The sequence below is a fragment of the Zingiber officinale genome, chromosome 1A (assembly GCF_018446385.1).
Source record: "Zingiber officinale cultivar Zhangliang chromosome 1A, Zo_v1.1, whole genome shotgun sequence".
NCBI lineage: Eukaryota > Viridiplantae > Streptophyta > Magnoliopsida > Zingiberales > Zingiberaceae > Zingiber > Zingiber officinale.
Window position 1 is genome coordinate 118,256,547 of NC_055987.1, and position 11,370 is coordinate 118,267,916.

Sequence of the window (11,370 nt, forward strand, 5' to 3'; positions counted from 1 at the left end):
AACATATATACATACAAAATATACATCAACCACATGCGGCTGAAATATATACACAACCGCGCAGTTAATAATCTCAGCCTACATGGTTGGACAAATATAACAACAACCACGCAGTTATATATATACAACGAATATCCCACTCGGCTGCATTAAAAAAATAAACACAGCGGAAAAACGATAACGGAAAGCCCAATACAACACAATCAACACACTGCTAGCCGACTAGGCTTTATATAACAACTACAACAACACGAATACAACAACACCAAATACAACAAATACCAGATACAAATAAAGCATAAACAAAACCCGAAGCGATCTTCAGATGTGACGTAGGACCCGGCAGACAGGATACTCCGAGCGACACTCTAACCATCTACCTGAAAACATAAAGATACATATATGCGGTGGTGAGTATAGGTAACTCAGCGGGTAATAGACAGGATAGTGCATGGTCTATAAATAAACATGGAGATCAAAGTATACAGTCTCAGTAGAGAATAAAGAGCATGATCATACTAACATATCCAATGAACACAACTACAACGATCATAACTGACATACGAAAACTGATCATAACTGACATACAAAAACTGTGCATACTACAACTGACAAAATGATAAACACATACTCAATCTGGAAACGACACCGGGTACAATGATCAGTAAACTCACCAGATCTGCAACAAACCCACTTATGACACCTGTGCAATATAAATACAACTGCATATACATGTAAAATAAATGACATGTATGCAGCATGACAACCATATGCAACAAGCATATCTCAAACAAGTGCAACAACCACAGTCACATGCATCTAGTATCTACTAGGCATGTATGCAAAAATATCTCCATCTCCAAAGATGCACCACGCATCATATGCAAAAATGCGTATGCGTGCTCCATGGTCACTCCCGCCATCTCTCTAGACACCACGACCCCTGTATGGCCGAGAGGTTTGGGTCCGTGACAAACCGTACTAGCCTCCAGTACATGCATCGCTATAGGCGGCCGAAACGGAGGGTCAGCTAAGTAGTTATCTAACTACATAGCTAAGGGTCCCTGACCACTCACATCTCTAGCCCTATGATTACTGTACCCTTAAGACTCACTACTCCAGAGTGGTCGAGGATGACAGAACACTGAGCGGCAGAGTAAGCGCGACAGAACTAGCTCCAAGCTACCACTCTCCAATGGTGGCCGAATGGACAACTATAAAAGACTGACAACCCTCTCAACCACAAGGGAGACAATAATCGTCAGTATGCAATGAATGATGAACATGATATATATATATATATATAATCATGATACGAACACCATCATCATCCATGCAAACTCTAAATCTGCCTAAGTACCCCGCAACATGAGTATAATTGTCATGATACCTCCACATATCCCACCAAACACATATATACAACTACACATGTATAATCAACCAAGAATCTCCAACAATCCCCCTAGACACATGTATACAGAACATAGGTACAATCAACATGTATGCTCCAGTAAACACATTAGACACGTGTTTATACAACAAATATACAATCAACACAACTCCCCCAATCATCACACAAGACAAATGTATACACGACATACAAATGGACAATAATCATATGAACACCACCAACGAGATATCCCCTACCATACATACTCTACATGTAAAAATATCACAGAGTATAGATAACCAAAGTACAGACTGTATAAGAATTAAATAGATCATCACAAGGGTCAAGCATCAGTATCAAGCAGGAAAGCAACATACGAACACGATATAAGGTAAAACAACCTAAACCATCACATAATAACCATGAATTAAGATCAAGAAAAACTACGTAGAGGCCAAGGAAGAAATACCCGCCTTAAAATATAGCTCGTGTCAAGTAATCCCGCATCGAGACGCTCGTCCCGAATCCAAGTCTAGCATCAATCAATATATATATTTTATTTAGCTAAATTCATATGAATTAAATAGCTAAATAAAATCCCTAACACAATTAGGATCACTCCAATTAAGTCTGATCTCTGATTAATCCCCCCTAAAGATCCAATTAAATGATAAATCCATCCTTAATCCAACCCCTACTAAATCCAAAACATAATCCACAATCTATTAATCAATCCATTGTATTATCTCTACTAAACATCCAAAATCAATCTTACATAATTCATCTACCTCAATCAATCCAATCCAAAATAATCACCCCATCTGATAATCCAACCAACAATCAATCCAATGATCCTAAGAATGATCACATAACAATCTATGTCAACCAATCACTATCAACAACTAATTAACCAAAACAATACTTACCATTAGGAGTAAAACATTAATCCTTAATCCACAAGCTTTAATTAACAACTTACCACATATTGGTGTCGATAGTGCTAGGAGCCATCAATGAGCCAAAATCGGAGCAACCCACTGTTGGAGACGGTGGTTGAGACCAAGTGAAGTCGTTGCCCTTTATATTCATCATCCCCAAATCAAACATCCTACATCAAAAACAACACATCCACATTAAAGTATTAACACCAAATCTGTAATGCCCGCCCTCCACTCCTGCCTAGTGAGGACGGGGTTACTTACTTTCTACTTTACATAGCGTACGTACAAATAGTTTTCTTTTTCATTTTTTTTCTAATCAAAACAACGGAAGTAATTGTTCATTTAAAACATAACTAATCATACCAATATGCTCAGCATGTTATAAACTTAAGGAATCATAATCATCCATTCCTAACATAAGCGTAAGTAAGAATAACATAGTCATGCAAGTCATCAACATAAAATAAACATAAGCAGGTCATTTATTTTCTTTAGCCAAGCCACCGCCACACACATCTTTTGCCCCTCCTGCTGCTCCTTTAGTTTATCCATCCTTTACCTTTATCTGTGGTACAAGGAAAGTAAGCTATGAGCACACAAGGCTCAGTAAGGTCCTTTCCTACTCACAAAAATCGTACATATCATATAAGAGTAATCATATCACATATCATAGCACGAATGAAACTCATATCATGGCATAAATGGAAATCATATCATGGCATAAATAAAAGTCATATCATAGCATAAAGTGAGCATCATATCTTGGCATGAACTTATCATATCATAGCATAAAATAAACATCATATCATGGCATAAACTTATCATGGCATAAATGGCATTCATATCATAATGTAAAGTAAGCATCATAACATATCATGTCATATCGTAAACATAAGCATCATGACATATCATATCATAGTATAAAGAACATCCTATCATAGCATGTGAGTAAGCATAATATCATATCATTCCATATCATAAACATATATGCAAGATGTCCTTTAAATCATGGATGATGTCATGTGCAAGATGCTTTTCAAAACATGCTTCATGTCATGTGCAAAATGTCTTAAAAACAATATCATATAGTACTTAAAAATAATCTCAACATGAGGGGGCCCGGCTTAGTACCACATACATACATAAATGCGCGCATCCTAAGTAGACCCAAGGTAGCTAGTCTTGAACCTACTAGGAAACTAGGCCTGTAGCTCGACCTAGGGGCATGTAAGGAGCCCACCCTTTACTAAGCCCGTTTCTTAGTCCATCGACCTAGGGGCGCATAAGGAGCCCACCCTTTTGGTACAAGCCATACAAAGTAAAATATTATGTCATATACATATCCTATACATGTCATTCATAGCATATCATATTCATGTCATTCATAGCATATCATGTACATGTCATTCATAGCATATCATATTCATGTCATTCATAGCATATCATGTCCACGTCATTCATAGCACATCATATTCATGTCATTCATAGCATATCATGTACATGTCATTCATAACTTTTCATAACATAGAGAGTGCTCCTAGTCCCACTTGATAGGGAAGCAACTCTTAGGCCTTTCACTTAGCTTGTCATAAAGAGTGCTCTTAGTCCCAACAATAGGGAAGCATCTCTTAGGCCTTTTCTTTTCATTTCATTAAGCATACATACTTGAGAATTTTACATATCATAGGAGACATTTTCATGCATGATTCATAAGCATACATAAATGAGCATTTAACATATCATGGAAAACATAAGCATGCATGGAACATAAGTTACAATCTCCTAATTCATATCATAGCAAAGTGAAGCACATAGAGAGTCATAATTGGGTCTCAACATCAACCTACTAAGGGTGGCCGAAACATGCAAGGGTTCACCTAGGTTGCAAGCAATCATAATAGCATATAACCCTAAATCAATTTCATAACATTTATCCTAAGGAACATCATAAGCATATTAAATTTTGGTTCTAAGCTTCCTAGGTCTAAACTTCACAATGTGGCCGAACCATACAAGGCCTAGATCTAGGTTACAAATAGCATATAAACATGTGAACCCTAAACAATTTTCATAACATTTATTCTAAGCAACAACATGAGCATATTGAGTTTAGGTTTCAAGCTTCCTAGGTCTACAAACTATAAGTGGCCGAATGTTATAAGGTGTGGAGTTAGGTTCTCAACTAAATACAAGCATGAGCATATCATGTTAATTTCATATCATATCATAGGGAAAAACATGAGCATGTTAGAGTTGAGTTTAAGCTTGTCTAAGCCTTAAATTCTAACTTGGCCGAGAGTTTGCAAGGTGGAAACCTAGTTCTAAACAACATGAAATCTTAAGTACATCAAGTTATCTTCATACCATATCATGAGGAAGATCATAAGCAAGTTAGATTTGAGTTTGAGCCTCATTAGGGTTTTTAATCCTTTCATGGCCGAAACCCTACGGTAAGGTTCACCTAGTTCCAAACAACATACAAACATGCAACGTCAAGGAAACATTCATAACATATCATGAGGAAGGTCATAAGCATGTTAGTTTGAGTTTTAAGCTTCTCTAGGGTTCTTATTCCTTCCATGGCCGAAACTCTTAAGGTAAGGTTCACTGTAACGACCACCCTTCTTACTACTACTACTCTCTAAGGATGACCGTTACTTAACTACAAACTCTACTTAACCGGTATGATTAAAAATCACATGGAAACCCTACCGAAAAATTCTGACAGAATTTCCTCTGTACCGGTGACCATATTCAACAATACATGCAATATATACTCAGCCACAAGCGGCTGGAACACATATCAATCAACCACGTAGTATAATAAATCCAAAATAAAGAAAACAACACCAGAAATCATCACACAAGATTACAATCCTTCTACTATGTCCTAATCATAGCAAAATAACAAATACTATCTCAAATACTCCTAACATAGCAAAAGACAATGGAAACTAAAATAAAACTTCCTTCCTAGTCCCAAGGCTTCCATAGTCCTGGCATCACACATCCTTCGAACACCTCCTTGTCGCCTTCCTTTCTATATCTTTTCCTTTCCTATATCTGCAGTAAGAGGAAGTGCAATCTATAAGCAAAATTTGCTTAGTAAGCGCTATCTAACTCACAAAATCACGAATGTGCATGTATACGAAAAGAACTAGAAACTATATGCTCTAAAAAGAAATAAAGCATAAACATAACTGCTCATGTCAAACTAATAGCAAAGAAAAGCTAAGGAATTTACTCATGTAATTCTAATAGCTAATCATGCTACTCATCTAATAGGTAAACATGAAAAACTACTCATCTACTAGATAAACATGGTAGAATAAAGAACTAAACTTACTGATTTTTAGAACTATATGAAACTTATTTCATTTGTTCTAAACTTAATCTTTAATACTTTATGTTTATGTAAAACTCGTTTTACTTGTTCAAAAACTTATACTTATAATACTTCAAAATAATAATCAACTTCTTCTTGGGCCCAGGCTTAGTACCATCTTATGCACGTTCCCTAATAGGTTGGGGTAGCGAGCCACCAATCCTAAAAGAGCAGACGTTGGTCTACCAGGGCCAAGACCTTGGAATTGGACACCTGGATTTGTTTAACGACAACCTTGTGAAGTCGGGTACTAGCCTCTTCTTAAAAGTAAAATAATTATTATCTTGTTTACTTCTTTAAATGCCTTGGCATTTTAATAGGCACCTTGTGTGCCAAAAATCCCTAAAGTCTTGACTTTGGGATTTACTTAAGGCCTTGACCTTTTTTTCTTTCTTTTCTTTATCTTTCTTATACTTTTCTTAAACTCAAAATACTGTTAGGGTATTTTTAAATATGCATCTATAAGTGAAATCAACTAGGTAACACACAATCATGCATATTTAAAAGAAATCTAAAGCCTTGTTCTACAATGCTTTCTATAAACTATCTGTATTTTAAAAATAAAGACTACAGCTTTAGTTGTTTCATAATTCCAAACCTCCTAAGCGGTTAGGTGAAGCAACTACATTAAACCTCAATAGTGCAGTAACATTCAAATATCATAAAATCGATGGATCACAACTACACAAATTTAGCTAACATAAGGTAAACTTCAACTCTATTCATTCTACAATCTTGCTCCTTTAGTCATGATAAAGAGTTATCTGAACTAACCATTACACTATCTAGAAGAAAGGTTTGTCATTAAACAAATATTGTACCAACATTTAGGGTCATTTAGAAAGAGTAGAAATCATGCTCAGAATTGATCTAACATTTAACTCTCTTTCCTCATCTTCTAGACTAAACTTCTACAAGTTACTACTTGCATATCTAAAACACTCACATACTTCTCACCTGTTAAATTCATTACATCACTTCAAATCATCTTTTAGTCTTAATACATGATACTCACCAAAACAACATATTACATATGCTCATCTTCACTTCTTCATCCACACTTCTGCACTAAAGAAATTACACTACCTACTTCATCATAAAATAAACCAAAATCACTGCCGGATCAACCTCCAATTAGCCTAATAAACCAATACTTAATCTAAGTCATTCTGTGTTCATTGCCTATTAGCAGAACAAAGGAAAACTAAAAGCTTAAAGATAAATCTAACTTTATATATACTTGAAATAAAAGGCAGTTCGTTACATAGATATATATATAAACTAAAACTGAAAATCTACAACCGAAATGTTTTCATGAAATCTGAAACTAACATGCTCCAAATTAATCTAACTCATTCTAAACTGCAAGACTTCCTCAATTCTGTACAAACACAATCAAAAAGCGTGCCTAAAGATTCCTCAAAACTTATCATATCATGTAAAGAACATCTTCAACCCAATAGAACCTCACAAATCTACAAAGGAATATACTCGAAACCTCTTAATCTACACCGGAAATTTCCATAAGCAAGGAAAGAACTAAAATGTTTCTTATCTTCTAATTCTTTTATTATAGAATGCCTCGGCATCTCTTCGAGCACTTGACGTGCTGCTGATCCCAAATTCTGAAATTTAGAGATCCTATCAAGACCTTGGTCCTTTCTTTACTTATAACTACTTATAATCTTCTAAAAAGATTTAATGAAACACATGCTTTAAATTAAAGAGCTATTCTTGCTCGTTAAGGAAGTAGTAAACTTCAAATCTGCACTCTAAAGGAACTAAACCATATACTCGTGCATATCTAATAGCCAAGAAAACTGGTCATGCTCAACTCATAGCAAACATAACTAGAAAATATACTCTTATTGAAAATCTGCATTTGCTAAAGAACTAAACTAAATCTACACTTATTGCAGAACCAAACTGCACCACTAAAGAACAAGATGGAAAATTCTGCACTTAAGCTCTAAAGGGGTTGTTCGTGTCCGGTAAATTGCAAATCAGCTAAAGACCTACAATTAATGTGAAATTTCAGATCTCATACCCACATCAATTAAAAGATTCAGAGAAGACTTCATACAGATTATTCTCATGGTATCACTTAACAGTTCATTTAAAATTCAAATAACATTAGGTAAGTATGGAATAGCAATTTCTAAGACATTGCAAAATTCCCATCACTATGAATAAATCACAATTCAATCACAGATCCTCCCATTTGCATTTACTATCAACACATGATGCAAATGTAAAAACAAAAAACATAATCTTAAAATCTGTTCACCAACCTACTCTACTATCAAGTTATTTATCAACACATATGTAGCAACCTCAACACCATTTCAAATAACTCTATCATCAAAGCATGTACAATTACTAATGCATCAATTCAACTCCATTATCCAGATGTACATCAAGGACCACATAGAAGGGCAGCAATACGAACCTAGTAAGTTCCACTGCCAAGTTCACCTTCATCCTTATAACTCATGAACAACCCACAGGAAGGGAGGCAGGCTACCCCACTACATCACTACTGAACCTCACTGTTACAAAACTGAAATCACCAAACTATGCAGGCTTGTAAACTACAAGGAAGCCAACCAATAAGACTAAATCTGTTACAGGTTCCAAAGCAAAGACAAAGTGGACTAATTCCCTAACAACATAACTGGTTAGGGAAGGAAACAACAAATTGCTAATTCAACCTAAAACCTTGTAATGATTTCTGGAAACGAAATTAAACCATCTTGAAACAGCAATCCTCATAGCAAGGGATCACAAGCTACTAATCTTATCCACCGAATTCAAACTACAATTCAAAGCAATACAATCTATTTCCCTTCTTCGTTCCCTTTTGAGACTCACGACAACAACCTCACAACAAGCTCCTTACGACATTCATCACAGAAAACAACAAGTAAAGCAAAAACTCGATAGCTACTCTTACCGCAGGTGAGTAAGCAACTTACCTTGCCGTTCTTGAACTCACAGCCGGAAAAGAAAGCCTCTAGGGTTCGGAGAACTTGAAGATTCAACCTTTCCTTCGTGCTTACGGGCTCTCTTCGACGAGGAGACTTCGAATCGGTGAAGAACCCACGGAGAGAAGTGCTCGCCGGCCGCCGGAGACTAAGCCCTAGCTTCGTTTTCGCCCGAGAAGGATCGCTTGAAGAAGGGACACGGCGCCGTCGCGGGAGGAAGAAAGGGAAAACGGGATTTTAGGGTTCGCATCGGGTGAAAGGAAAAGGATTAAATCCTTATACTTAGGTATTTTATTATCTAACTACTGCTTAAGTATTATTCATCCCTTTCCTTAATTAACACCGGCCGCCAGCACAGCTGGTCAGGCGGGTTTTGCTCGAAGCCACAGGTCTGGGCTTCGATTCTCAACCGCACCCCTTTTTCTCCAATTTATTTTTAAATGTTCCAACTATAGCTTAAATATATTTCACTCCATACTTGATTAACAAAATACTTGCAGATCAGTTGGTTGGCTATGTGCTGCTTAAGATGCAGCTCGCGGGTTCAAATCCTGCCGAACCCTCTTTTTATTTCCAATTTATTCAAATGTTCATAAATACTGCTTAATACCAATTTATTTCCTTATTTGATTAGAAACGATCGCTGGCAGAGTTGGTTGGCTACGTTCGCTTAAGATCTTGTTCGGGTCCGGGGTCTTGGGTTCAAAACCCAGTTTTAACACTTTTATTATTATTTTTTTTAAACTTCTTTCTCTTGGTAAAAATACCAAACGAACTCCAAAAATTACGTAAAAATACTCTAAAAATTCCTAAAAATCTCTAGAATTTTTCTATAGCATTTCTAAATATTTTTGAATTATTTTTGGGACTCAAAATGAGGAAATTTGGGTCGTTACACTAGTTCCAAACAACATACAAGCATGAAACCTCAAAGAAACATTCATAACATATCATGAGAAAGATCATAAGAATGTTAGTTTTGAGGTCGAGCTTTCCTAGGGTTTTTAATCTTTCCATAGGTTTAGGGTTTTAGGGTTTACTTAGTTCTAAGCAACAAACAATCATGAAACATCAAGGAAATATTCATACCATATCATGAGAGAAACCCTAAGCATGTTGGTTTTGGTTTTAAGCTTTCATAAGTCTTACAACTCATCATGGCCGAAAGTTTCAAGGGAAACCCTAGGTTTTTAAGCCATCTATATTTGAAGAAAAACCACATAACAACTTGTACCACAGGTGAGGGGATACTTACATCCTCTTGCTTGGTCTTTTCTTAAGATAAAGATACCCTTGAGAAGAAGAAGAAGAAGCTCCTCCTTCTAGTATTTCCTTCGCTTCTCTTGCTTGTAAGAAGTAGGTCTTGAGGCTTTCTTCTTGAGGTTTAGTTTTCCTTAGGAAGAAAACTAATATTGGATTTCGGAAATTTGGGAGAGGGGAGGCTCTAGGTTCGGCAATGGTGAGGAAAGGAAGAAGAAAATAAAATCCCTTTCCCTTTTTCTCTCTTATGCTAAGTGGGAGGAAGAAGAAAAGATAAGTTTTGCTTTCCCTTCCTTATTAACTCATTTCTTATTTTCTTAATGATGAAGAATGTCCCCATTCATTCCCTTAATTCCTCTCCTCTCATTCCCTCATGTATCTCCACGAAAATGGAAGAGAAGGAGGAAGGAAAAGACAACTTGTCTTTTGCTAGCTTTCTTCATAATCATGAGAAGGAGGAAGAAAGCTACTTGATGTTTTCTTGCTTCCTTCTCTTAATCATACTTCTATCTTTATCTACAATTTCCATTCTCTATTCAAATATAATTTATGATGGCCTAGTGGTCAATCCATAATCCTTAGCTTAAAAAGGTTCAAGGTTCAATCCTTGACCAATTCATTTTCATATATATATTTTTGGTTCTATCTTATCTTTTTATTCTAAGAGAAAATCTTCACATAATTAGCTTAAGAAATTTGTGGGTGTTACAAAATCCAAATCCACAGACCTTAAATTAGAACCCTAACTTCCATTGATCTTTAGGTTATGTTCGTATCGCTAATACTTGCGAGTATTCCAGCCGGAACAGGAATCTTGGTCGGATCTTCACTATAGAGCAAAAAGGAGAGATCCAACACTAACCAAGAATTGGAACCAAGAATCTGATGGCCAGAGAAAAGGATCTGGTGGGTGCAGCTGCCGGTACTAGGTCAAGATGGTGGCACCGGCAATGAATCAAAGGTAGGGTATGACTCCCGATCTAGAACCACACAAAGGATGTTGGCGATGGATCGATGATATGGAGGAAGGAGAGAGGGCGGCTTGAACCTAGCAATCTAGAAGCCAAGAGGCCTTGATAGTGGTGAGGCAAACGGGAGGAGAAAGCCTCCATCGGCGGTGAGCTCGTGGGCAGCCGACGATCGGGCGATAGTGGTGGTGGGTGATCGACGATCAGAGCTCATCAGCGTCAAAGCTCCGTGGTCCGCAGCGATGAGAAATCGGGTGAGGGCGACGGTGGACTGTGGCGGGCTCGGCGTCGTTGGGAGAGAAATCATAGGTGAGAGGAGAGGGCTCGCGATCGGGCAAACGGAGAAGAGGAGGGGGAAATCGTATGCAGAGGAGAAAATGGGAAAATAAACTTAGGTTTAGGTTTATAAACTTAGGTTAAATAATTTAATCAACTCTCATCT

The 11,370-nt window shown here is 36.9% G+C and overlaps 1 long non-coding RNA gene across 1 annotated transcript; it reads right to left on the reverse strand.

Moving 5' to 3' along the window:
* Positions 1 to 317: 317 nt before the first annotated feature.
* LOC122029382 lies at positions 318 to 8,959 on the reverse strand. Its single transcript, XR_006125039.1, has 3 exons — positions 8,692 to 8,959; positions 2,370 to 2,896; positions 318 to 380 (listed from the first exon to the last, which is right to left on the reverse strand). It is a non-coding gene; the product is annotated as an uncharacterized LOC122029382 (long non-coding RNA).
* Positions 8,960 to 11,370: the final 2,411 nt, after the last annotated feature.